The sequence below is a fragment of the Pomacea canaliculata genome, linkage group LG3 (assembly GCF_003073045.1).
Source record: "Pomacea canaliculata isolate SZHN2017 linkage group LG3, ASM307304v1, whole genome shotgun sequence".
NCBI classification, from domain to species: Eukaryota; Metazoa; Mollusca; class Gastropoda; order Architaenioglossa; family Ampullariidae; genus Pomacea; species Pomacea canaliculata.
This window is the reverse complement of record NC_037592.1, coordinates 13,460,547-13,485,022: the sequence shown is the minus strand read 5'-3', so window position 1 is coordinate 13,485,022 and position 24,476 is coordinate 13,460,547. Positions and strand designations below refer to the sequence as shown.

At 45.7% G+C, this 24,476-nt stretch overlaps 1 protein-coding gene across 3 annotated transcripts in view; it reads left to right on the top strand.

Moving 5' to 3' along the window:
• Window positions 1–24,476, top strand: part of LOC112560811 (transcription factor SOX-6-like) — a 245,536-nt gene that overhangs the window by 26,577 nt on the left and 194,483 nt on the right. For all 3 annotated transcript variants that reach the window (XM_025232876.1, XM_025232872.1, XM_025232871.1), the window contains exons 3-4: window positions 463–572; window positions 13,753–13,833. The gene's annotated coding sequence lies outside the window, so the exon portion shown is untranslated. The remainder of the gene's footprint in view (window positions 1–462; window positions 573–13,752; window positions 13,834–24,476) is intronic.

Below are 24,476 nucleotides of genomic sequence, written 5' to 3'. Positions count from 1 at the left end.
CAGACGGTTCGATACCTGTGTGGCACATACTTTCCACATCTGACCTTGCTGTGGACTGGGTATCTAAGACTGGGTACCGAGCTCCTTAGACTCTTGTAAATTATAAATATCTACAGGTGCTGCTGGTGATACAGCTGGTGTATACTGCTCGTATTTCCTTTACTACAGCTCCTCTCACTGGTGCTGTAACTTGTGCTACAGCTAGTGTACGATCGTATTTCTATTACCATAATTTTGCTGGTGTTGTCTACAATACCTGCTGCTTGTCTTATCTACTCGTATTATCGTAGCTGCCTCTTTTTTAAAGCCTCGTTTTCTCATCAGAATGTATGAAAACACCTGAGCAGCTGTGTGATTTCTGTGTATCATGCCATGTTTCGTTGCAGCTGGCATGCCGACAATGTTACAGCTGTAATGTGCTCAGCAGCTGTGTGACAGTTTTTGTTGACCTGTTTGTTACAGCTGATTGCAACCAAAGCCCGCAATTTATAACCGGAGTCTGCTGTCTCTCCTGGTGAAATCAAACAATCCCGAGCTTGTCAAGAAGAGTAAAGACCCAAAGATTACCTGAGGTGAGAGATAGCCCATCACTGACTAGAGACTCAGTGAAAACCTTTCATGTCTGTCTACAGCTGTTAGGACATTATTCGCACTAAGATATTATTAGAAAGACTTTAAATAACATGGACGCTTTTTCTGTGCTTGTAACACTTTGTTGATTGGAAAGAAAGAAAGAAATAACGAAAGAAACATGGCAAAAATTAAAAAAAAAAAAAAAATGAAGGCGAAAGGGAAGAAAATTGCAGTCCTTGGAGGAGAGATACGAGGGTTAGTCAAAGAGGTTAAAGGTAAGCAGGGAGGCAATAAGACAGAAAAACACACCGAAACATTTATTTTTTAAGAGCAAATAATGGTTATTTTTGTGTTGTCAGAAGTAGCTGGAGGTAGGGTAACAGCATCCCGAGCTGCTGGTCAGGGTCTCCCCCAGACTGTCGGCGTGTGAATGAGGCAGTGCCGGGCTGCACGTGCAAAGGGAGTGCGCGAGCTTGCGTAACGAGCATGTTCAGCTTGACAGAGTCTGCGGCATGCCGCCAGCGGCACAAACCTGTCTTTGTCACTCCGGGTAATAGGCTCGAGGATCGAGTTATCGCCCCTGCCTGTTTACGGGCGGAAGTTGGTGTTGGGAGGATGCCTGGGTGCCGTCCAGGAACTAATCTTCCAGGTAGCCGGTCTTCTCGGGTCTTTAGCCAGGGTGCGTTAACTGTGCCCCACCATATTGACTTATCTATCATCGGGGGGGACCAGAACACCTCGTCATCCCTCGGAACTGTGTCAGTACATCAGGGTCGGCGAGAGCGAGGTCGATGGTTCATTGACCACAACTGGTCTCAGAGAATGTTTCACTGTCTTTCATCCTGGGCATGTGATAGGACTGGTCTCCTAAACCATTTCACTGTCCCTGAAGAAGTGGTAGGAAGTATCTCAACAATTTCTCTTGCGTCTCCATGATGAAGGAACAGTGCTGGGAAGTCTTCTTGGCACATGTGAATCACGTGACTACTCTCAGTAATGCAGGTACGGCGACAAACCTGCAGCTGACCTGCGATGCATGTCGAGGTGATAATCCTAGCCTGAAGATTGTATCCCTACCAGAGGTCGAGTTTGTGAATACATCTCCTGTCTTACTTCACGAAATCGATTCTATCTCTTAGACTGACTTGTAAATTCTGGGTAGAAAACGACAAGTCAAAGAAATTTAAATATCAACAAACTAGAAAGCTTAGAATACAAAAACGAAAGACTCGCAATGGTAAAGGGTGATCGTATATAATTTAGGAAAGAATTACTACTTGATTCCTATTTTTTGGTGGAAAAATAAGAGATTTGACTTTTCATCGGACAACGTCAACATCTAGCCTCGGTCCCAATCCACCGAGCTTAAAGTGACTCGCCGAGGCTGCTAAATCAATACGAGGGTTCTGAAACTTTGGCGGAGATTATTTTCCAGACAATTTACTTGAGCGAGTCTTTCCGCTGTCGTAAATTAGACAAAAGCGCTGACGTGGTGGCAGGAAGAAAGTTACCCTTCATGTAAACTTGTTTCTCGCCGAGATCAACATCTCAAAATTCATAATATCTTTGGAAATTTTTATGAACATTGTAGTTCATCGCGTGAAGTGGATCTGAGAAGCATTTTATAGCGGAACCGTGGCCTGCTGGTGACTAGAGAACACTAACATTTTGTCTTAAGGTCACTAATGTATGGGTACCTACACGAGAACCGCCATCTTAGTGTGAACGTGGTCACGTGGTCGCTACGTGACCAGATAACGACAGTATTTTTTTCATGTCTTGAATACCGAAGGGCATGAGGTGGACCTGTTCCTGTCCTCAGTCCTCATATGCATGCCAAGCGCCTTTATGTGTCCTCGACCCTCATGGCTGTACAGTGGACCTTACGTGTTCTTGATCCTTGTGGACATACAGTGGACCTCGAATATGTGACTATTCGACCCGAATAATTTCTAGCACTAAAACAAATAACTATTTGACTCTCTCATTCAATTCACACAAACACTGCAAGTTGAAACAATTGTATGTATATTCTAGGAAACATAAGATGCCTGAACGGCTGGGAAACGACAAGAGGACATTTGACAATGCGCAGTCAACCAAACCTCTCATTTTGGTAATGATTTATATTTCTCTCTGCTGTTATCCAAAACTCATAAAAGATAGCCTATATGGATAAATATGCAGCATGCAATACTCCGCCTGGAAATAAAATTAAATGTTCCTGGTTCATTTTGGTTTATGCAGATCGCGAAGTAGGTATGTAAAGATGGTTCTATTGTTGTGTACATACATAAGATGGTCCTGTAGCTGTGTATGGATGCGTACAAATCAACAGTCTTCAACCAGCAGAAAGTGAAAATAAATACATAAAAAATCCAACAACATCAACACAGACTAAATTCTTTTTTGACATTATTATTTTTTTTTTGTAGCCGTGCACTTTAACCGTTTCTGTTCGCGCCGATCTGAATAATCCTAACGGGACGAGCAGGCCACAGCTCTCAAGCATCTGAAAGTCTCGTTCTAAAAATAGCCACCGGCCGATTGTTTGGCTGAAGCGTTCTTGCGGCAGCCTGCGAACCAAAGCTGGAATCAATCGAGATTGAGATGTGAAGCCTTGCGTCATTGTTAGCCAGAATCAGACGGAATCGATGAGTCTGTATTACGTCATTACTCGCCAGGATCACGCCAGATCGATTCGTCGGCATTATGGCCGCGGATAGCTGGAATCAGACGAGATTGAGGTGACAATGTGACGTCATTAGTGGGCGCTGATGACGCGTAGAATGTGGTTTCGTTTGGGACGAAATCACGAGGTTTGGTTTTACGTCGCGGTTACGTGGAGAGGTCACGTTCCTGGGCCGTAGCAAGGTGGCGGCAGGGTTGAAAGTGTGTTAGTGTGTGTGTAGGTGGGTTGGTGTGTGTGTTGGTTTGTATGACTGGCCGTGAGAGTCGATCATTAGGTCAACTTACACTTTGTTGTCAACTTATGATTTTCCCCTCTCTAACAGCATTTAATTTAAGAACATAAAAAAAAAAACAGTAAACAAACAAACACGGTGTGGTCTGGTGGTTGTATTTTTCTGGAAATAAAGATATAAGAAGGTTCGGGGAAACATGTTAAGATAAAAGTTTTCAGCTGTCCTGGGAAGCGAACCAAATATTTCCAGTATTGAAGAAAAATCCAGCTATGGAGGACAGATTGGTGGTGGAGTGGTGGTGGTGGTAGGGATGTGTGTGTGTGGTGGATGGAGGGAAATTGGTAGCCCCACTCTCGTTTACCAAGCGTTCCGCCGAGCAAGGAACTCCCGAAGCCGATACCGCAAAATGCAATGCGATGCAGAATCAAAGAACACGGCCCGTCCATTGTCTGGCCCGAGCGACAAATTTTAGTTTCTCCTATAAATCCACTCATCGATTTTTTTCAGGGCCGGCGAACGAGGGAAGAAAAGAAAAAAAAGAGAAGAAAGAAGAAAGAGTAGGCACAACAGGGTCTCTGTGGCCAGACGTGTTGAGAGGAGCGTAATGTGAAGTGGAGAGTTGCACCAGATTGTTCGGAGGCGAGAAAGAACAGTAATTTAAATCTTGAGAGGTACAACAGATCGGTTAGGTCTTTGTGTGCCGAGCGAGCGAGAGAGAGAGAGAAAAAAAGAAGTTGTCCATGTCAACCCGTTATGAAAACAAGTGGTCACCATGTAAGGGAGGTAAGACGATTATACGCATGCCTGCACGGTGGCATGTGCAGTCAAGGGGCAAGGAACACACCAATAATCTCCGCTCTGCGGGATTTTAAAACAAACGACAACAAAAATTCCCAGACTTACACACACACACGCACACACAGCTACAGACGGCCACAGAGTGCGCAGGCGCGTGCTGGCCAACGCGCTCTCAAGTAGAAGACTAACAGCAGCAGAGGGTCTTCGATGGCCACCCCTCCTCCATCCCTACCCGCGCCACAGCTTGCACCCCACTGTTTGGAGCACGTGGAGGGCCGGTGATGGTAATCAATAGTTTCTCGTCTCGGCATTGTTTGTCAGACTACTCAGGACTTTTGGAGGTGTTTACGACTCCGGTGACGGAGGGACGACGGCGGTCGTGGTGGTGGTAAAGAAGGATGTGATGGCAGCAGAAGTTGCGACGATGTCCCAGGGTCTAGTATTGATGCCAGCACCACGCAGTCCGAGGGCCCATTGCTCGCCTTCCTGCTATAAATTGCACGTGTGTACATAAATTGTTTACCTGCATGAGGAGACTGTGGACAGATGTTAAATCCTTTTTTGTGTTATTACGGTGAAGCACACTTCGTGTGGTGTCAGAATGTCCCTGACAATTTGCAGCTATGAAATTAGATCATTAGGTAATGTAAAGTAACAGAAAGTATCAAGAAGTTTCTGTATATTGTCTCTTTTATTTATATTATGAAGCTAATTAAATTGTAGTTTAGAACAGTTAACAGTTCCACCGAGAAGAAACATGAGCTATGAACACTAAGAAGAAGATCACTTCTGAGTATTCTCACGTTTACTCAAATTTAGCAGTCCAAAGCAAAAGTCGGTCATTTTTTTTTAAATCCCTCCTTCACTCCACCCACTACTGTGATTTGCACTTAATGATCTTGAATCCGGGAAAACCAGTGGCGCTTGCAGTCATATGTACAATAAACAAAAATAATAAATGCACTGAAATTCAACTAGTTCCATCAGAACATTAAGACAACATGGGAACCTCACTTTCATGATTAAAAATTCTTTTAAATAAAACAATCACTAAGTTGGACATTGACTTGTGGACACAGACTACAGCGAAAGCGAACGGAAGTGTGGGAGGGAGAGAGAGAGAGAATGGCCGAAAGGCATTTTAGCTTAAGAAGCAGATTGTTCCTGAAGTGATCAATACTAAACAATGGGGTCTGATTGCCCCCCGCTTCGGGCAAGCCTGAGCGCCATGAGCCAACACTGCACCGCACCACCACGACCACTACCATCCCCACCCTACACCACAACCACCTTCAGCGCCCGGCACGACTACAATAGGCCGTCGGAACCCGTCAGACCCGCAACCGTCGGGGTGAGGGGGACATGTCCAGACGCACAAAAAAGTCTTCGCCGGATGCCGTTCTTCTCTTCCCCAGCCACCGAGATTTCCTTCGCCACCATCGTCTTCCTCGTCGCCCGTGCCTGGACAACGGTGCCTCCTCCTCCTCTTCTTTTTTTCTTTCCTTGCCCCTGTGCTTCGCGGAGGCTAGTGCTTCGCGGAGAATTGTGCTTCGCGGAGACTTGTGCTTCGCGGAGAATTGTGCAGCTGCGCTGCTGGGTCCCCCTCCTACAACAGCAACGACAGCCTGCATCGCCGTCGCCGCTTTTATTGGTGGCTTGCGCCCTGCCACGGCTGTCCGAGGTAACGGCGATATATTTTTTTAAAGGCCTCTCTCCCTTCCACAGTGATTTTGTTTGGCGTGGACATTGTTTACATGCATGGCAGAGCTCAGCGACACCTGGAGCCTCGTGTCACCAGGTGTTTCACGTGGCGTCTCTCGTGCAGGTTTTGTGAGCTGTAATGTGTTGTACTGTTTATTATTCACGTTATTCTTACTGTGTGTATGTGTGTGTGCGCGCGCACGCTCGGTTTAAGGGTCACACAAGATTAGACTGTCTATGACGTCACTTCCGTTTAACTTGCTTTGATGTTTGCTTATTATTGCTTTCTGTGAATGTTACCCTGACTTTTTCTTCTCATGCAATGTTCTGATCCTCCCATGGTTTCATTATACCTGTCTCATGGCTGCACGTGCTCAAACCCTCCATGCCAGTTTGTTTACAGACAGTAACAGGAATAAACGAGTAATTAAGGAATCAAACGAACAGACCTATGCTCCTTGATTGACGACTCCTGTTACAAGTCAGATACTAATATCTACGAAGACCTCATCCTTGTACAATGCTGGAGAGGATTCCGCACTTAATTTGGTAATCAGGAGACAAGGGAGTGAAGAAAAGATAAACGAAGAGGTGAGGGAGTTAAAAGGAAGAGAGAGGGAGGAAGAAATTATTTACGTGTTAAATGCTGGCGGTTTGTCGGAGATTGCAGGCTGCAGTCTCCAGTGTTTCAACTTTCTGATGGTTCTCCTTGTTCTTCGCTCTCATAAAAACTACCTGACGCCAGAAGGCGAGGGCCTTTAAAGACGAGCAATAACATGAGTGAATATTGTTTGTTTGTTTGTTTATAATTATAGCCAGCAAAGAAACGGTTATCTTTTACAGAGGACGAACTTGGGACGGGGGAGGCTGGCGCAGCTCCCTCGCAGGTGCCACCTCATTAACTTTTTTGCGGTTTTTAATTTTGCATTTTAAACGCGCCGCGCTCTTTGATGTCGGAAGACGTACTCGCGAGAAGCTTTCGGCGAACTTCTTCCCTGCACCTTGGTCCTGGTGGAATAGCTCCCTCTGCCCACAGTTCCTAACACACAGCTGAACGTTGTAAAAGATATTCACATCTAATGCACGTTTGGTCCGTTCATCCCTTCATACATCGTGACAATCGTCGTCGTCGTCATTCACCAGAGAAAGGATGCTGGTGGATCCAAAGGTGTCTGAGCACGAGTCACTCATCCTCGTGCGCCACAAAGGTGAAACTTGGCCTTGTGTCATCCTTTATCTCCCCCTCCCTTCCAGGCAGGGTGACGACGAGAGCAAGCAGAAGATGTCCTGATCGAAGGCGCATTTGTTGAGGCCGAGCGGGAGGCTGTGGCGAGGGTTGTGTTGACCGTCCGCCGCCAGTCTCTGACAGTCTCATGTGTCTCCTGGGCCTCACCCACAATGCAGTTCTGCCATTGATTAGATGTTTGGTGTTTACTGGTGAAGGGGGTAGGGCTGGTGTAGTCGCACACGCGCCCGAGCACTCGTCTGTGTGTGTGTATGCGTGCGCGTATGTTCGTGTGTTCGCCTACCCGCCACTGCTGCTTCCACGGTCTAGCGACCATCGAGCGACAGTCTTGCGACCTTCACGGGTCTGGAACTAGTCAGTGCAAACATCTATCATCTATTTCGGTGTCTGTGTGTGTGTGTGTCACTCCTTTCTCTATCTGCCATTCTTCGACATAAATCCAAATTTTAATGGTCAGCGACTAAAATAATTTCTGATATTGACAAAAATGTTCCTTTATTTGTGATCAACTTGTGTGTCATACTTATCTCTATATGTGTTTGAATAGATACATTCTAATGTTTTATAACGGTAAATAAATAAAGAAATTAATCAATGTTTTATTACAGCTAAATAATAAATAAATAGAGTCAGTGAGGAGGGTTGAGGTCACCCAGATTATTTCATTATAGCTCCCAAAAAAACCAGACAATACCTTAACCTTGATTTTGGTGTGCATATATTATACACACACACACATATATATGTGTGTGTCTCATAGGTAGAAGGCAGTAACTATCAAGCAGTATTTTTTTTTTATTGAGGCAAGATGGTATAGACTTGTGTTGTTAGCTCTGTACTACGCTTGTTACTCAGATAACGACTATCATTAACATTACAGTATATCACTACAAATAGACTACTACAAACGTCACACTATGCTACTAATTATTAACTACACAAACTACAGCCAAAAACCAAAATAAACAAACAAATAAATAAAACACAGAAAGGACTGGGACAAACGTTTACTAACAATTTCCTCGAGTCTGGTATAAATATACAAAAGACAACCTTTAACCTTAAGAGAGACATCAGAAAACATTACACAAGACTTCTAGATATTGTTGCTAAAGGCATTACACCAGACGACTGTAGAAACAGTTCAGTCCTCTGGTAACAGGATAATAAATACTTGACGGTTGCTGCTATGCTAGTTTTATTTTTCTCAGAAGGTCCTCTCTATATAAATTACATGTTGTAAGCCCCGGGCTTCTTCGATAAAATCTTACTGTTTGCTTTTGCTTTCGCTGTATGTGGTTCTCCATTTCTGCAGCCTGGCCAGTACGAAATAATTCATTGATGAATAAAAACAATTTTGAATTAACTCTGGAAAGATAGCAAAAAAATACTGGGGAGGGGAAAACTTAGATACAAGCCATTCTCTTGCTTGATGATTTACTGTCGATATTTTGAAACTAACTGGCAAGACCCCGGTCTTATTAATGCTGCTTCCAGAACAGGCGGAGCAAGAAAAACTGGAAATATTTTGTTTTCAAGACCTCTTACACACCAACAGCACAAATCAAAGAATCTTCAATCTCGCAACTTTCATCTAATGCTAAAGTGAATGTTCCTAAGTCCTTTCTCTCCAGAAAACAAACACCGTAATTTCTCCATAGACCTCGCAGAAACGTTCGTCTCTGACAAGCAGAGAATTGAATTGCTCCCCCCTTACAATTGGAATATTTCTTTGGATTGGTATTATGGATGTCTAAAAATTGACTTTGATTTTTTCTTGGCCTGCCATATTATTTTTATTTGTATGGACGGCAGTGCAGTTCTGGGCCGGTTGGGCATTGCTGTTGAAAAGAGGAAATGAACCTTTTGAGATCAGAGGCAGTATGGGAATTTTGAGGGTCTGGGCGGTGAAAACAGGGGCTGACCAGGACCCGGGCCGTGGACAGCGGCGCTGCAATGGATCTCGGCAGACGGCGTTTCATGATAAATCTTCATTGCGCTTCAATGAATAGCTTCAAGACAAATTCTGACACCAGAAAGAAGATTGAACAAAAATCTTTTTCCCCTTCTTTTTTCCCCCAACCGCCATTATCTGGCTCGATTCGGGAGCTGGGGTAAAATTTTTCGGGGAAAATTGATCCAAAGTTGATGAAAGCTATGACAAGGGGAACGCATTTGCCTGGGGTTTGCCATTGTGCTCAATTGATTTTGGGCGTAATAATGCACATTTGCATCCGAGCTTTACGTGGAGGGAAGGACGGTGGTGAAGGAAGGAGAAAGGGTGGAGGGTGAGGTCCGGCAAGGGTAGAAGAGAAGAAAGAATGAATCAATAAGACTCGTTCTTCTATTGTTATATGAGAAATTCACTCCTGTCCCCCCACAGACTCCAAGCCCCTCTCATCAGGACCTCAGGGCCGGGGGTATATGCGGTACGAGAGAGTCTTGGCTGTGAAGAGGCGGTACCACAACATCCTCCGTCCTGGGCCGTTAAGAGAACTCTTCTGTCTGAAAGGAGCGATGACTAGTGGTGACTGGTCTTAGACCATCCTCTCCCAGACATTGACCATGGAAAGAGAAAGAAGAGGGGGGAACGGTCAAGATGTTTCAGATTTTTGGGGGGGACTCGTGAGGAGTATACTTCAGCCGGACATTAGCCCTTCACGGGTCTCCCAAACTTTTAGCCAGAATCGAGAGGAAGTTCGAGTTTTTTTCCCTTACAAGTTTTGTAAACCGACTTCCAAAAGAGACATTGTCTTGCTTAGAGTGAATGAAAGGGGTTGTTGTTTTCATCCGTTTTATACATTTTTTTTTACCCCTGTTCGCCTGCTTCTGTCGATCGTTTTCCCTCAACCTGCTGACGCAAAGTGTTGCCCGCAAAGTCTGAGAAGGTCCGTGAGAGCGCCTTTGAACTACAGAGAACTATTTATAAGAGGCTGGCATCGCCAGTTTCTTTCTTTCCTGCCTGGTGAAGGGAAAGGACAAGGACAAATACTTTAGAGACGAAGAATTTCAGATCAACAGAAACTAGCCATACGATGAGCCAGTCAAATGAGTCGATAGTAGCAGCAAGGGGGAGACGGGAATAAAAGCTGGAGAGAGAGAGAGCTTGTAAAACGCTGGATGAACAAATACCATGCAGTTCCTGTAATTTTTTTTACATCGTTTTAATCGACACTCTCATGTCATGTTAAAATAATAGTCTATTGTTTTATTCAATTTCTTATTAACACAATATTCTCTTATTTTTATTTCAGGGAGTCACTTTGTTTTCTAGCTTTCATCTATAGACCTTTTATTATTTTTTTTTATTGTTATTAGCTTCATCACTCACTCAATCCGCTCGTAGACGCCACTTCCCTTCCCTTCCTCTACTGGATGCGGTCACTGATATCCACTTATTCATCGTCTTTCTCTATCGCTCTTGCTGCTGGCTAAGAGATCACCCGTCACCCGTCTCTAGTCTCCTGCTTGACCTTCTGGCACTTTGAAAACTTGGAGCCAACAGACCAACCTGTGGCGCTTTATCTTTTTTATTTTTTTTCCCTTCTTTGCATGCTTCCCGTTCCGACACTCTCGTTCTTCAACGTCCCTCCACACCTCCTGTGCGTGACTCCACTCAGCTGGCCGCCTCAGTCTCCTCCCCCCACTCCTCCGTGTTAATCGAGCCCGACCCCAGCCTCTCCGTGTTTCTGACAATGATGTCTAATCTGCCATTATTCCAAGTGGGTAGCCGCCCTTGCCGACCACTCGCCGCTGACCGGGGGCGGCGGGACAGTGCGGCAGTTGCGCTTCACCCTCCGCCTTTAATGGACGGACGGCTGGATCGATGTCTGGGCGTAACAGGGTGGCCGATGCCACTTCTGTCACTTTTGTCTTCGCCAGGAGTCGGAATCGGCCGCGAGATTTTCTGCGATAGTTGTAGCTGGCATGTCGCGGTCTTGACGAGAAAGCGAAGTACAGTGATACCTCGGTTCTCGAACGCCTTGACTTTCGACCAAATCGGTATTCGACCAGGAAATTCGAGAAAATTTTGTCTTGGAATCCGAACAAATATTTGGAACTCGAACATCCGAACGTCCGAGATGAGCCGAGTTGAGCCGAATGGCGTTCACTCGGCCCAGCGCGCCTTGCTTGCGTCATCAGTGTGAGTGCAGAGAGAGAGAGAGTCACGTTTTGTGGAGAGAGTCATGAAATGTGTGCAAAATGGGCAGAAATCGCAAATTTTGTTGAACAACATCACCCTGATAAAGTGGTAGCAAATAGAGCAGTTAACATTTTTAATGACAATGTTATGTCCACTTTCCGCAAAATTTTGCAAAGGAGAAAAAAAACAGCAAACAATTGACAAATTCTTCTGTAAAGAAATCAGACAAGCAACTGCAGAGCAAGATTCTGATTCTCCTCAGCAAAAGATACAGAGAACAGAAACACCGAAGAGCAGTTACCCTCTGTTTTTATGAAGAGGACTCCCCTTCAAAACAATAACCATCCCCCTTCCCTCCTCCCTTCACATTCATTCCCTCCTGCCATAAAGTTTGGTACAGGTACAGTAAATGAAACACAATTTACTGTACTGTACAGTACATTTTATTTGTTTGTTTTAATAAATACACTTTTATTTCTTATTTCTTGTTGAGACTCATGTTTTTCTACATATTATATACAAATTAGGCCAGTAAATAGGCATTTTCTGGGGCTTGGAACGAATTAATCCAGTTTCCATTATTTCCTATGGGTTTCATTGCTTCGGTTCTCGAACAATTTGGTTCTCGACCGTCCTCCCGGAACGAATTATGTTCGAGAACCGAGGTATCACTGTACTTGGAGAGGAGAAGGGGGTTGAAAATTGTTGACCTAGCCGCTCATGAGAAAGGCAACGAAACGTATAGCCGACGTACTAGGAGATTGACGTGACGTAGTCGACGTAGCTTGTAAGGGAGAGGGTGTGACGTAGTTTGCAATGTGGCGGCGCTTGCAAGAAAGGCGGCGCGACGTAGTAGACGTAGTTTGTAAGGGTATGACGTAGTTTGCAATGTGGCGGCGTGACGTAGTAGACGTAATAAATACAGCGAGACGTAGTTTGTAAGAAAATGCATTTTTTCTGTTTACGTGGTCGACCTAGTTTGCAAGCTCAGCGATGCGGAAGACGTCCCGAGGACAAAGACTCATCAAAGACTGGAGAACGTGTGATGCTATCATCGGAGTCAGGAGGAGCCATTGAGCTTCGCCGTGTTTTTCTGTGTCTCTTCATTAACCTTCTTCGTCCTCCTCCTCTCTGCTACAACCACAGTCGTCCCCGCCACCGGTACCACAGACCGCCATCACACTTTCTTCTCTTCCTCCTTCATCATTTTTTTGTCCTATGCAGCAAGAGCGGTTGTAACCCCAGCCGAAATATCGAGAAAGTAAAGAATTTTTGTCTGGAAAAAGACAGAGGTTGCCTCCCTGTATAGGTTAACATGTAACTCGAAAATTAAAAGATTAAAAGAATTAGTAATAAACCATTACTTTTTTAAGCAAAGCAAGAAATCAACCAATTGTATGTGAGGTGGAGCGGACTGCTCCCCCAGCTGACTGGTTCCCATCCAGTACAGTCGTGAGATACATTTTGTGTATGTACAAGTTGTGTCTAAGATCTCGTCTTTCATCTCCCCTCTCGGTCTACTCTCAAGTCGGGCAATTAAACAAAGCTACGACAACCCTTCCCTCCATACCCACAGTTCATTTTTTTTCTTGAAAGAAGCGTGCTACTCTCTGGGCTTTTTCTTTACTCCTCCCGCCTCTCTCCATCGCTCTTTCAAGTTCTAATATATAATTTCATATATTGGGGGAGGTATGTATTTATTTGTGTCGTGAGTACTCTTATTTCTCTTTCATGTTCAGAGTTCTACTGAAGCACAAGAAAAAAATCACGACAAACAGAATGAGGGGAATAGGGGAATATGTGTGTGTGTGTGTGAGAGTTTTGTGTGTGAGTTGACGGAGGGGGCTACAAGAGGTATAAGCTGAGAGATGACATCCGCCCAGACTAAAGTGTAAATTGAAAGAAGAAAACCAGAAGTCAGAAGAAACAAAAAAGAGAGTTGATAAAGATTCTTCAATTCTTTTGCCTGGGCAAAGAAGAAAAAAAAGCCAAACTCTTGAGATCCAAAGGGGAGGCAAGCCCGCACCCGTCATTTGTCCGTAATAAAAGACCGTAAGAAAAGAGCGGAGTGAAAGTTGGGAGAGCGAAAAAGGAAATATCGACTGACTCTTTTCAACTTCTTCTCGATATGTTGTTGCCGTGGCACGATCAGTAACTCCTTCGCATCTTCATTTCTGCGCTTGTTTTCTCCCCTCCTGTCCAATATCTCAACGGTTCTGCTTTTTTTGCCCTCTGGTGACATGACAGGCCCTATTGGGTCTGAATTAGCCCCGCTGCGCGCAGATTGGGGCTTTTAGGTAAAGAGCAGGGAGTCTGCGATGGGAGGCGATTCTTGTTACTGACGCATTCAATTTTAATTTGCACAGGTCACAATTCGGGAGGAAACAAAGCCGCGCCAGCCAATGCTTTTCAAGGATTCCCGTCTCCGCTGTGCCAGCCGTAGAGTGGTGAGTAGCGTCCCTTTGGCCTCCCTCTTTTATGATGGAGTTCATTTCCTTTCTATTGGTGCCAATTGATGTCAAAACTTCACATGCCTTTACACTTAACAGATTCTTCTGCATCTTGTGCCGTTGCCAAGGCAACCGGACAAAAGTGGGACCGAAAGAATTGCGAGAAATTGCAACAAAATGAAAAGAAAAGTCGGCTCGGGGTTTCCTTTTTGAAGGGGGGCCCAGCCTGACAAGAAAGCTCAATTTTGACCCTTTTATTACAAGACAGGTGCTGAAAGGCCCCAATAATAAAGGGGGAGAGAAGCCACCATTACTTCTAGCTACTTTTATCGCAGCGCACAGGTCCGATTATTTTTTGCCTGATTGACTCTTGTTGCTGTTTGAGATCAATATGGGCCCCGCTTCCTCCAGGAACCGTTGGCGTGCCGTAACAGCAGGGCTGGCCACATGTTGATTGCGGAAAGCGCCAACAGGATTTCCTCCCTGGCCGCAAGTCCCTTTCTGCTGCGGGAACTACCGTGAAAAACGAATGTTCCGCTGAAAGCGCCCTGACAAAAACAAGAGTCATCGGCCCTTTCTAGTATTTTATGCTTTAACGACAAAATAGCATAATGACAAATCCGAATGGCGGCGGGTCAAGAGAAAAGAAAGAAAGAAAAAAAAAACTTAGGGAAGGGAACGAGGTGAAGGCAGGCACAAAAGCAGACAGTTTTTACTCTATTCTTGCCCCCTCTTGCAACCATCCAGTTAGAGGGTGTTTTTTTTTCTTCTTCTTTCCTGTACCCTTCATTCTGGGTACAGACCCTCTGATCTTGCTGCAGCAGTGAAAAGAGGTTGGAGGTTGGGGACGGGGGTGTTCTCGCATGATAAGCGTCTTAGTCTTGGAGAGAAAGGTTGAAAATCGCATTTAACATGCTTGGCAGCATCTAGAGAGAGAGAGAAAGAAAGAGAGAGATGGCAACTTGAAGAGAGAGAGACTGATTCATCTCAACGTCTTCATTTGTGTGAATCAAATTCACAGTCTCTCTCTTTCTTTCTCTCTGTGAGGGGGTGGGGAGTGGGGTAGGGTGTGTGATCGGTCAGTTATTGAAGTTTGTATTTGGGAGGTTGATTTTTTGCTGTTTGTAGTTAGTTTATATTGTGCATTGTTGAATCTTGCGGTAATGTCTTGATGTGTCTCTTATATATATATAGAGGGAGCTTACTTTATATACATGCACAATATGTGTACACGCAGACTGGCACCAATGCATACATTGAAACAAACACTCAGATACATATTCAGATAGATGAAATCTTCTTTCCCATTACCTTCACAAATCTCATCATTCCGAATCCTATCTCATCTCTCTGGAATTGTTTTCCAACTTTAGTTTTTTATAAAATATTTTTTCAGTTTTACATTTTTTTCAATCAGCACCATATACACTGATGTATCGCATTAAAAAAGTCAGCTGATGAGGATCTAAAAACTGGTGCGTGCAGGAACCGGCGAAAATAATGAGAAAAGGAGCGACTTTCTGCATCCTGCCGCATCCTTTACATTTTGTAAGGCAATCGCTCCTTGCCTTTCTCACCTACTCCTCGCGCAGTCACTCAGAGCGTTTTTGCAGCCCCGTCTGGAGAGAAAGCTATTCGCAGCAACTTTCATATCTGGATAGTTAAGCAATTGTAAAATATCCATCACATCTTCCCCCATCCTGCTGCGCGCAAAAAAAAGAGGGAATAGAAACCCTGCTTTCATTAGTTTTTAAGTTGATTCGGCTCGGGCTGCGTTCAGGTGATGTACCGATAAATCTTACAGCTCTTGGTGCATGCTCACTTGCAAATGTCTGTAGCCGCCATATTTATCGGGCGTATTTTGCACTCTGGAAACCGTTTCGTATTCTCTTCGTCTCTTTCAAAGCGGCCGCCATCCGCTGGTCCATGTAATTGGCGCTTGATCGTACCCACCGTAAATTTCCTCCCATGTAATTATAATTGTATCTTTTGCCTTTCATAAATTTTGCTTCAAGAGTTATTCGCCTACGTGCGTTGACAGTTTATTCAGTGTTCAAAGACAAGCGAAAGAATAACCTCATTCCCTGGAGAAGAAGGAGAAAAAAAAATTGTCTTGCTCCCCGAGTGCCGCCTCTCCTGGGCCTGATTTTTGTTTTCAAAACCGGAAGTGGAAATTATACGACGCGTGTTATGACGGCCGCTAGCGCCCCCTTGCAACCAGCCTCGGTGTCATTCGAGTCGCAAGGGAGACAAGCAGGTAATTTGCCAACGATGCGTGCGCATACAAGGCGCGCGCTTTTCATTATCTTGTCTCCTCGGGTCCCTAAGGTGGCGCGCGTGCGCGTGCGAGGGTCTGGACAGCTGCGGAACCAATCACAGCGCAAATGCTGCAAATGCGTGTGTCCTTCCTGCCAAAATGGCGTCCATTTCGTCCCTCTTTACCGGCGAGTAAGTGCATGAATACAAGTGGTTAATATCGGCATTGTATTTCCATCGCAAATCTCGCGGTTATGAGTGAGAAATGCCCCTCGCCAGCAAATTTGCTCTGGGCCGCCAGAGAGTGACAAGGCATTGCTTTATCTGCTGTCACATCTGACAATGAACATTTTCTCCCCACATGAAATATGAAGATTGTCTGATCCTTCTTCCCCGACCACAGAACGGTTGGGGCGCTCTTCCGCAGGGGAGGAAGGGAATCATTTTAAGGAAGTATGAGGAGGAGGGGAAGGGAGGGGAAGGGAGGGAAAGAGCCAGAAAAGAACAGAGGGGAGCCGACACTGACGGAGTAAGAGAAGCAGGAGGAGGAGGGTGTGGAAGCAACCACTGGAGGATGCGAAGGAAGTGGTATGGTGTTAGCAGCGGTTAAACGAGTCTTAGAGGGACTCTTCCTCAGGAAAGAGAAGCTTACTAAGTAAATATTCTCAAAGATGCTGCTCATCTCCTCTTTTGTTTGTCTTTGTCAAGTTAATGTTCGCAGACACAATACATAAATGAATGGAAAGGGCTGTGAAAGTTTTGACCACTTGGTAAACATCTCAGATGGCATCTTATACATCCGAACAGCTTAGGTCAAACTCGTGACCTCACGTTTTCCGAAAGAGAACTAATTAACATAATTATGATCCCAGCTCTCCCAATGGATATAGCCAAACCTAAAGGTATCCTTTACAATGCTGATGGATGTGTTTATCTCTTTCTTTTCCTGATGACATTTGATTTGATCTCGATAACAGAAGGTTAGGTTTTGAAAACTAGTATCTTGAACTCAAATTTACAGAATAATTAGAAGAAAAAAAACTGCACCCCACTAGACATCTAAATCGCTGTTTAATGAAGTTGGTAATATGACTTCAAAAGAAGCTTTACTCTCTTTCATTTTGTGTGAAGTTTTGGCGTTTCAGATTTATCACATTTTTCCATTTTGTAGTGATTAGTTTATATCATTTTCCAGCCATCGACACATGACGTGCTATCTGGACTTTTGAATTCAGTTTCTGTACAGAGAAATTGTGCGTAAAAGTAGGAGGGAATGAGAGAGAGAGAATGTGTGTGTGAGAGAGAAAGAGAGGTTGTGTGGGAGCCCTGACTAAAGATGATGGAGAAGACTTTATAAATCAGTTCTTCCCTGCGGTCCTCCCAGCGGATGCGAAGCAGAGCCCTTCAAGGCATCCCTCTTTTGCGATACCAACTATTCTATGTCATTAATCACAATGGTGAACAAGAATTTTTTAGGCATGAACTGACACAAGCGTGAAAGCTAAGACGTGAGAGAGAAAGGGAGAGGGAAAGAAAAAAAAAATAGAAGGAAGAGAAGGAGACAGAGAGAGTAGGGACTAGAAAGGGCGAAGCAGTAATGTGGAGAGTGAAAAAAAATCTCATTACACTTTAGATGGCAGTAATCTTCTAACTTCATCACCTTGGTGACACAATAGCGTGTTGAAGAAAATAGACATGGCGTAATCAAGCGTAAAGATTTGGGGAGGTCGCCATAGAGCAGCGCAGCACATTGTATTAAACAGTGACGTAGCCGGGAAGAAGGTGGCCATTAAAGATGGCTGTACGTTTGCAGGACGTAGTTTTGCCAACAAAATTGACGTGCGGGGAGGCTGAGCGCGTTTCACACATCGCAAACAGGGCCTGACCCTAGCATGGCCCCTCCCGACCTGGCTGTCCCATCCGCCACCCCCTGTCTCCCTTGGCTAACCCTCCCGCTGCTTGTCGCGGACCTCCAACTCCAGTTACCCGGTACCCACGTTGTTGTGTATACACCCGTCTTCCCTTTTTTTATTCTGATCTTCTGTTATTGCCTGTCTTCTGTCGCTCTTGTCCTTTATTTAAATTGGATTTACGTGAACGGTTTTAAGAGCACAATCCGGAGCTTTTCCCCCTCGCTAAAGAATGAAGGGTGTGGAGGATTACTGTTCATATTGGTTGTAGTATTTCTATCATCAAAAGCACTGTCAGAAATAAAATGTTCTTTCCAAGATATTATGTTCTTGAATAGTGTGGTTATGTTGCAAATGGAACACGTGAACTTTTTAGCACACTTGAATTGAATTAAAAAAAATATTTGGAATTGTATTTGTTGGAAATCGTGTTTAGTAGGATGTGAACACTGCAGCTAGGTTTTGGATGCTGGTCTCATCACATTCCATCGGACATACTAACAGTAGATTAGAGCTGAGAACTGCTGAGGTATTATCATTGACTGTTCACACAGGGCTGGCGCTGTGAGTGCGTGTGCTTGCGTGTGAGAGTGCGTGTGTGTGCGTTTGTGTGTGCGTGTTTAAAGGCACACAATAGGCGGAGCAGGGACAATACCACGACAGTTGACTGTTGCCAGGGGCGGTCGCCGTGGCCCCGGAGATGGCTCCTTTCTTGTGAAAGGCGGCTTTTGGGATGATGTTATTGTTTACCTCTAAATTAGTCGTCTTGTTCGCTGGTGGCGAGGGAAGGGCGGTCTTTGAACAGACTTTGTACTCGGCAACACCGCCCTGCTCGTCCTCATACACAGGGTAGTAATAACCCTGACACCCAGTGACTAATAACTCCAATCATCTTGCATTGTTTCGAGTCTGGATTTTCTTTCTTTCTTTTCTTTTTTTTTTTTTTTTTTTTTTTTTTTACTGTACATTACATTCTTTATCGCCTTTCATCCATTCAAGGATTCTTTCTTTTTAGCTATAGAGATGCATTTTTATTTCTATTCATATCATACATTTCTTCATCTTTCATGTTTTCACTATATCTTTCTTTGTTTGTGTGTTGTGTTATGTGCTGTGTGGTGTATCAATTTCCATCTGAGTATAACTGAGTATTCCAGTCTGAGCATAGCTACACTCACGACGCATGCGCTCTACACGACAACCTCATTCTGGTGTCGTCTGCTCCTTCTCTTTGTTGTTCTGGTGCCACAGGATCGTCAGTCTTTCAACTACAAAGAGACAGGCATTAACCTTTGTGGCATGCCTGTGTTGGTAATTGCCACCGAGACAGCCTAGGAAGTACAGAAGCCAACTCCCGACAAAAAGGACTTTGGAGTTCTTCTACTTCGGAGGTATAAGTGAGGATGTGGAGTGTGCCTTCAATAAAGCGGGTTTCGAGAGGTTCATTTACAGACACATCAAACAGGTGCTTAGGTAGTTCTCTTCTCTTCATCAAGGAGACTTTCCTTGGTACCCGGATAGTCGCGGATTTTACTCTCAAAAGATTATCCTCAGAGGGCATCCTCAATCCGTGGGGACAAGAACCCTGGTTCAAAGGTTCAAAGCATCTGTTGCTTCCTCTAGGTCCTCTCCTCGTTCACCCCCAGCTGGGACCGACCTACACCGCCGGACTCGCAGACGACCCCGGGGTATTGTCACAACGTGGCTGCCATTACAATGACAAGGATGATGCAAACTCGTGAAGCAACGGGGTCGGCATTTGCTTTGGAGCATGATGACCAAGTAAATAAACAGACAAAAGGGAAGAATCAAACTTCTCTGTCTGCAGGCACGTGCGTGCGTGCATGGGAAAGAAAGAGAAGGAGAAGAAAGGGTGATGTGTAGAGCATTGTATGTTGGGCACTGAGAAGGAAGGAAAACAGCTCACTGTCTTCTTCGCCAAGTCTCATTTCCCGTCTTTTCCTGTCCCCTATACTCCCTTTGTGGCCAAGGGTGTCAGTTGTATTGGAATTTTTCGATGATTCAGATTCAAACCGATCGATAGTAGAAGTGTGTGTGTGGTGGAGGGGAGGAGAGGGAGGAAGGGGTAAAGATGAGACGAATACAGCCGAAATACCCTTCATGTCCCACCCAATGTTCGCGTCCTCTCTCCCACCCCTCTCTTTTCTTCCATACTCCCATAGCTTCCCCCCTACTTTCCTTTTCTTCCCTTTTCTCGTCCATCCGTTGCTTCTATTTTCTCAGCCACCACTCGATGGAATGATGGGTTCAGTGGAAGGCTTCTCCCCTCCACGCACCCACCTCGCTCTCATTGAACCTGAAGAAATTCGCCGCTTTGTTCTGTGGCTGGGAGCAGGCAGTCGACTGAAGAATGTGATTATTGGCCCACCATCCCTTTTGTCTTGCCCGCAGTCCAAGCCCCGGCAACCACAATGGCTGGGATGAGCGACACTGTGGGGCCCACGGCACATTCTCACTGTGCCACCCTTCCGCCCAGCCAGGCACTTTTTTTTTCCCAACAACCATCGTCAGCGAACAGTTGACTTCTTCCTTCTGGCAGAGATAGTAGTTTGTCAGCATTTAGCAATTTTTGTGAATATATTTAAGTATATCTTAGGAGCGAATATACTTTTAAAAACTTACATGGACTTATTTTTATAATGGTGAGAGAGAGGAGGGGCGGATGAATATACAGGAAGTTCTACTGCAGATGCGTGTGCACCTTGTTTTGATTGGTCGACCCCGCAGACCGCCTCTGTGAAGTCACCAGGCCCTGGGAACTTTCTCCCGACTGACAGGAGATACAAGCTGCGATTAGGCGATGGATGGTTCTGAATCGTTTCCGCTCAAAATGCCTATCTGCAAAATAATCGTTCACTTACAATCACGTCTACAACACCGCTCTGGTACATGCAGGCCGCCATCTTGCTTGGTCACGTGACCTCACGAACCCTGAGACAGGACGGTAGAAATAGTTCAATGCCGAGGAGAGACAGAGACTACCGCAGACTCGTCGCTGGCTTCGTCCTGCTCATCGACAGGCGACGTCAATGAGCGGTCCTCGGCGTTCGGGAGGCGATGCAACCCGGAGTTATGCCGCCTGCCACACTCGGTTGTGTGCCCCTTGAAGAGTTCATCATCAATAAACAGCGTTTCAGGGGCCATAAACTTGGAGCAGCGCAAAATGGCGCAAGAGGTTGAGAAAATGTAAACACTGCTCGCTTCTTGCGGGGGCGAACAAAACGGAAATGAGTTGGAGGCAATGAGTGCAGTCATAGTGCGCTCACCTCTCTTACTTATCATTACACGAGGCTAGTAAAGGCAATGAACCAGCGCATTTTTTTTTGAGAGATAGATGGACGGGATAAGGTAAGAGAGGAGGATTGTGGGAATGTCAGAGAAAGAGCAAGAGAGAGGATATAAAGAGAGAATGTTATTTGGTAGATAATGACCAAATAAAACTCAGTATCCAGCTTTGTCTGCACATTCTCTTGAGAAACAACGTGATTTTCTTTTTTTTTTTTTACTCGTGTCTGCTTCTCTGTAAGGGGTGGTGGTGGTGGTGGTGGTGCGTTATCTAGAGGTCACTGCGCATGTGCAGAACTCCCTCTCACCGTATTTGGGGCTGGTGTCGGGTACGAACGTGTTAGCGAAGTCAAATGTCGTCAACGAACTCAAGACCCTCGCCGGCTGCTCCGTCCTTAACATTATTGTGGGTGACGGAAACTGCTACGTTGTTATTACGTTGTTATTACGTGGGGGTCTCTCTTGTCTGACATGTTGACCTGTCGGCATAAAAAAAAACAACAACCAACCCAAAAACAAAATAGGACTGCTGCATGGTTACCGTCTCCTTATCACTGTCCCTGATTACACTTATATTCGTCTTGGGTCTTATCGCTTTTCCTGTCTGCAGTTGGGTTACATTCTTCTTGGATGCTATCACTTTATCTGATTACAGTTTACTTACATTCTTCTTGGGATTTTTTTGTTGGTATGTGTAGGATATCCGCAATCTGATCGGTATGTATTGAAAAAGATTACATTGTCTGTGACTGCTCTGCCCAACCTTCGCTTCTGCCACGTCAAGGCATCTAGGCCTTTCTGTAGAGCAAGTCATAGAAAAATGTGGTTCGACGATTTCTCAGAACTGTTGTTTCAGAGGCCATCGACATACTCTCTTCATTCTCTTCGCCCATCCTCCTCCTCCTCCTCATCATCATCATCGTCGTTTTCGTCGTAATCACCGTCCTCGTGAACCAAGGCATTATTGTTCATAAAATTGCGTGCTGCGGTATTTTATTCTCCTGACCTCCGATCCCTGGCGAAGTATTTTCCTAGAATACCGCAGACAGCTCCCGTTAACCCCGAACCTTGTTTTCATGCTTCAAACGTCTCAGCCCCAGAAGTTTGTTCCCACGAAACAGGGCGCCTCCGTGGTGCCTGTGTACGCGTTGAAACCCTCGTGCTCACGACGGAGTCACGGCGAACCACGAGCCACCAGTTGCATCCACTGCGCATGCGCACAGGCAGTGCAAGGAGGTGAGGGGTGGGTGTCTAACTGCTGCGCTCTGTCGTTGCCTCCCCTTGATGCCAGAATAACTACGGCGGGTGCACTCGGCATCAGATGGAACGCAGTCGAGGAGGAGATAACTGCTGACACAGGAATATAATAGAGGAGCGAACACGGGCTTTGATCTGTGTTGAGAGTCCGAGCGCCCCCTCTTGAGGTAGAGTAGGGTCCTTGCGCGTGCAAAGATGTGAGTCACGCCCTCGTTGACCTCCCTTTGCCCACCTCACCCCTTCCGCACGTACCTAAGGTCCGTGACTACGGGCACCTGACGACGACCTGTGCACAAGCACGTGTCACGTGTCACGGCGCGAGGGTCGCGTCTTCCAGACCAGCTGCACGTAAAGACCGAGGGAAAGAGTCCCTCGAGTGCAGCGCTCCCTTCTTGCAACTCAGGGGACGGAACTCTCGGCCCCACTACCACTGCGGCAAGCCCTCGGGTTTCGTGAGCCGAGTGGCAGGCTACGATGAGACCTTGCTGGTTCGTGACCCTCGGCTGCTCTTTTGTTGAAAGGTTTTAGGTGGCGAGTCGTCACTGCCCGGGAGGTTAAAACACTTGCGCAAGTGGCCATTATGCCTCCTTCGCGTATTGGGGACTGCGCATGCGGGCGGTAACCTCCTTGCCCTTACATACATGTCTGTCTTTTACTGCGCCACGTGTACAAATACATCTATGACATGCAAACACACGTAAAACACATCAACACATTTTGATCATTATTCATTGTGTCCTTTTTTTTCTCTCCACTTTGCCCACACTACGGCTATTTTTTGGGGATTGATATCGCGCCATGCGCATGTCCAGTTAAAATATTTTTATTATATTAAGGTGAGGCGTGTGTCGTACCACGCGCATGTGACCAGCAGCGCTAGATGACACTTTGTTGTCTACCTGCCCTTTCACCTGTCGCTTGTGTCCGGTCCAGTGTGTCACCACTGCAGTGAAAATCGTGTGGTCTGCGGTTCACATCTAGGTTTGGGTCACGAACACTTCTTGGTGTCACCATCGCAGGCGGGAAGGCTTTTCTCTTTCCCTTTTCCTGCCGGCTCCATCCTCCCTCCCCCATAACCTTCCCAGTCACTACAAAGTGGAGGACGTTTGGTGTGGCATCAACCATCCACCTCTTTCAGTGGTTCGACAAGGATGGCCAGGCCTTGGCTACTCATCCCTACTCCCTCCATTCTGTCCTAGAAGAGCCTGAGAGAGTTGTGTGACCTGGGGGAGCATACCGGAAGAGGCTGATGGACAAAAGAGTGTTTGGTGCCCTGCTCCTGGCTCTCGACTCTCCCTCCATCTCTGTGTGTAGACCGCTGAACATCTAAGAGTCTATCAGGAGAGAGCTGTTGTCATCATCTCACAGACACACGCGCGCGCGAGGGAGAGCACACACAAGGCGCGAGACAAGCACGTGAGGCACAGCGGCGTGACTGAAGGTCGTGTAAACGTCACTTGGCGTGACGCACGTGCAGCCAGCACCACTGTGTGCACCTCGGCTTCCCGGATGGCTGCTTTCGTGCGCGCGCACGTGTGTATGTGAGAGATTGTGCGTGTTTGCTTCTCTGTGTGTTCTTGTTCATGCGTGAATGCGTGTGCGCGAGCGAACCACGAGAGAGTGTTTTTAGATCGTCCGTGCTCCCACGTGCTCGATACGCTCTAATGGGAAAACCAGATTTTGTTTCAAGTTCTGAAAAAAACTGTAGATCAACTGTTGTCTACCTTGTACACGAAATTTGTTAGTCTTTACCTTTCGTACAGGTCTTCAGGTTTTGAATGGTAAAAGTTTTACCTGTTATACCCGGAGTTCTGTCTCTAAATGGTGAACGTATTTACCTTTCATACCAAGTCTTCCATCTTTAAATAATAAAAGTCTTGACTTCTCATACTATGCATGTGTCTGTCATCG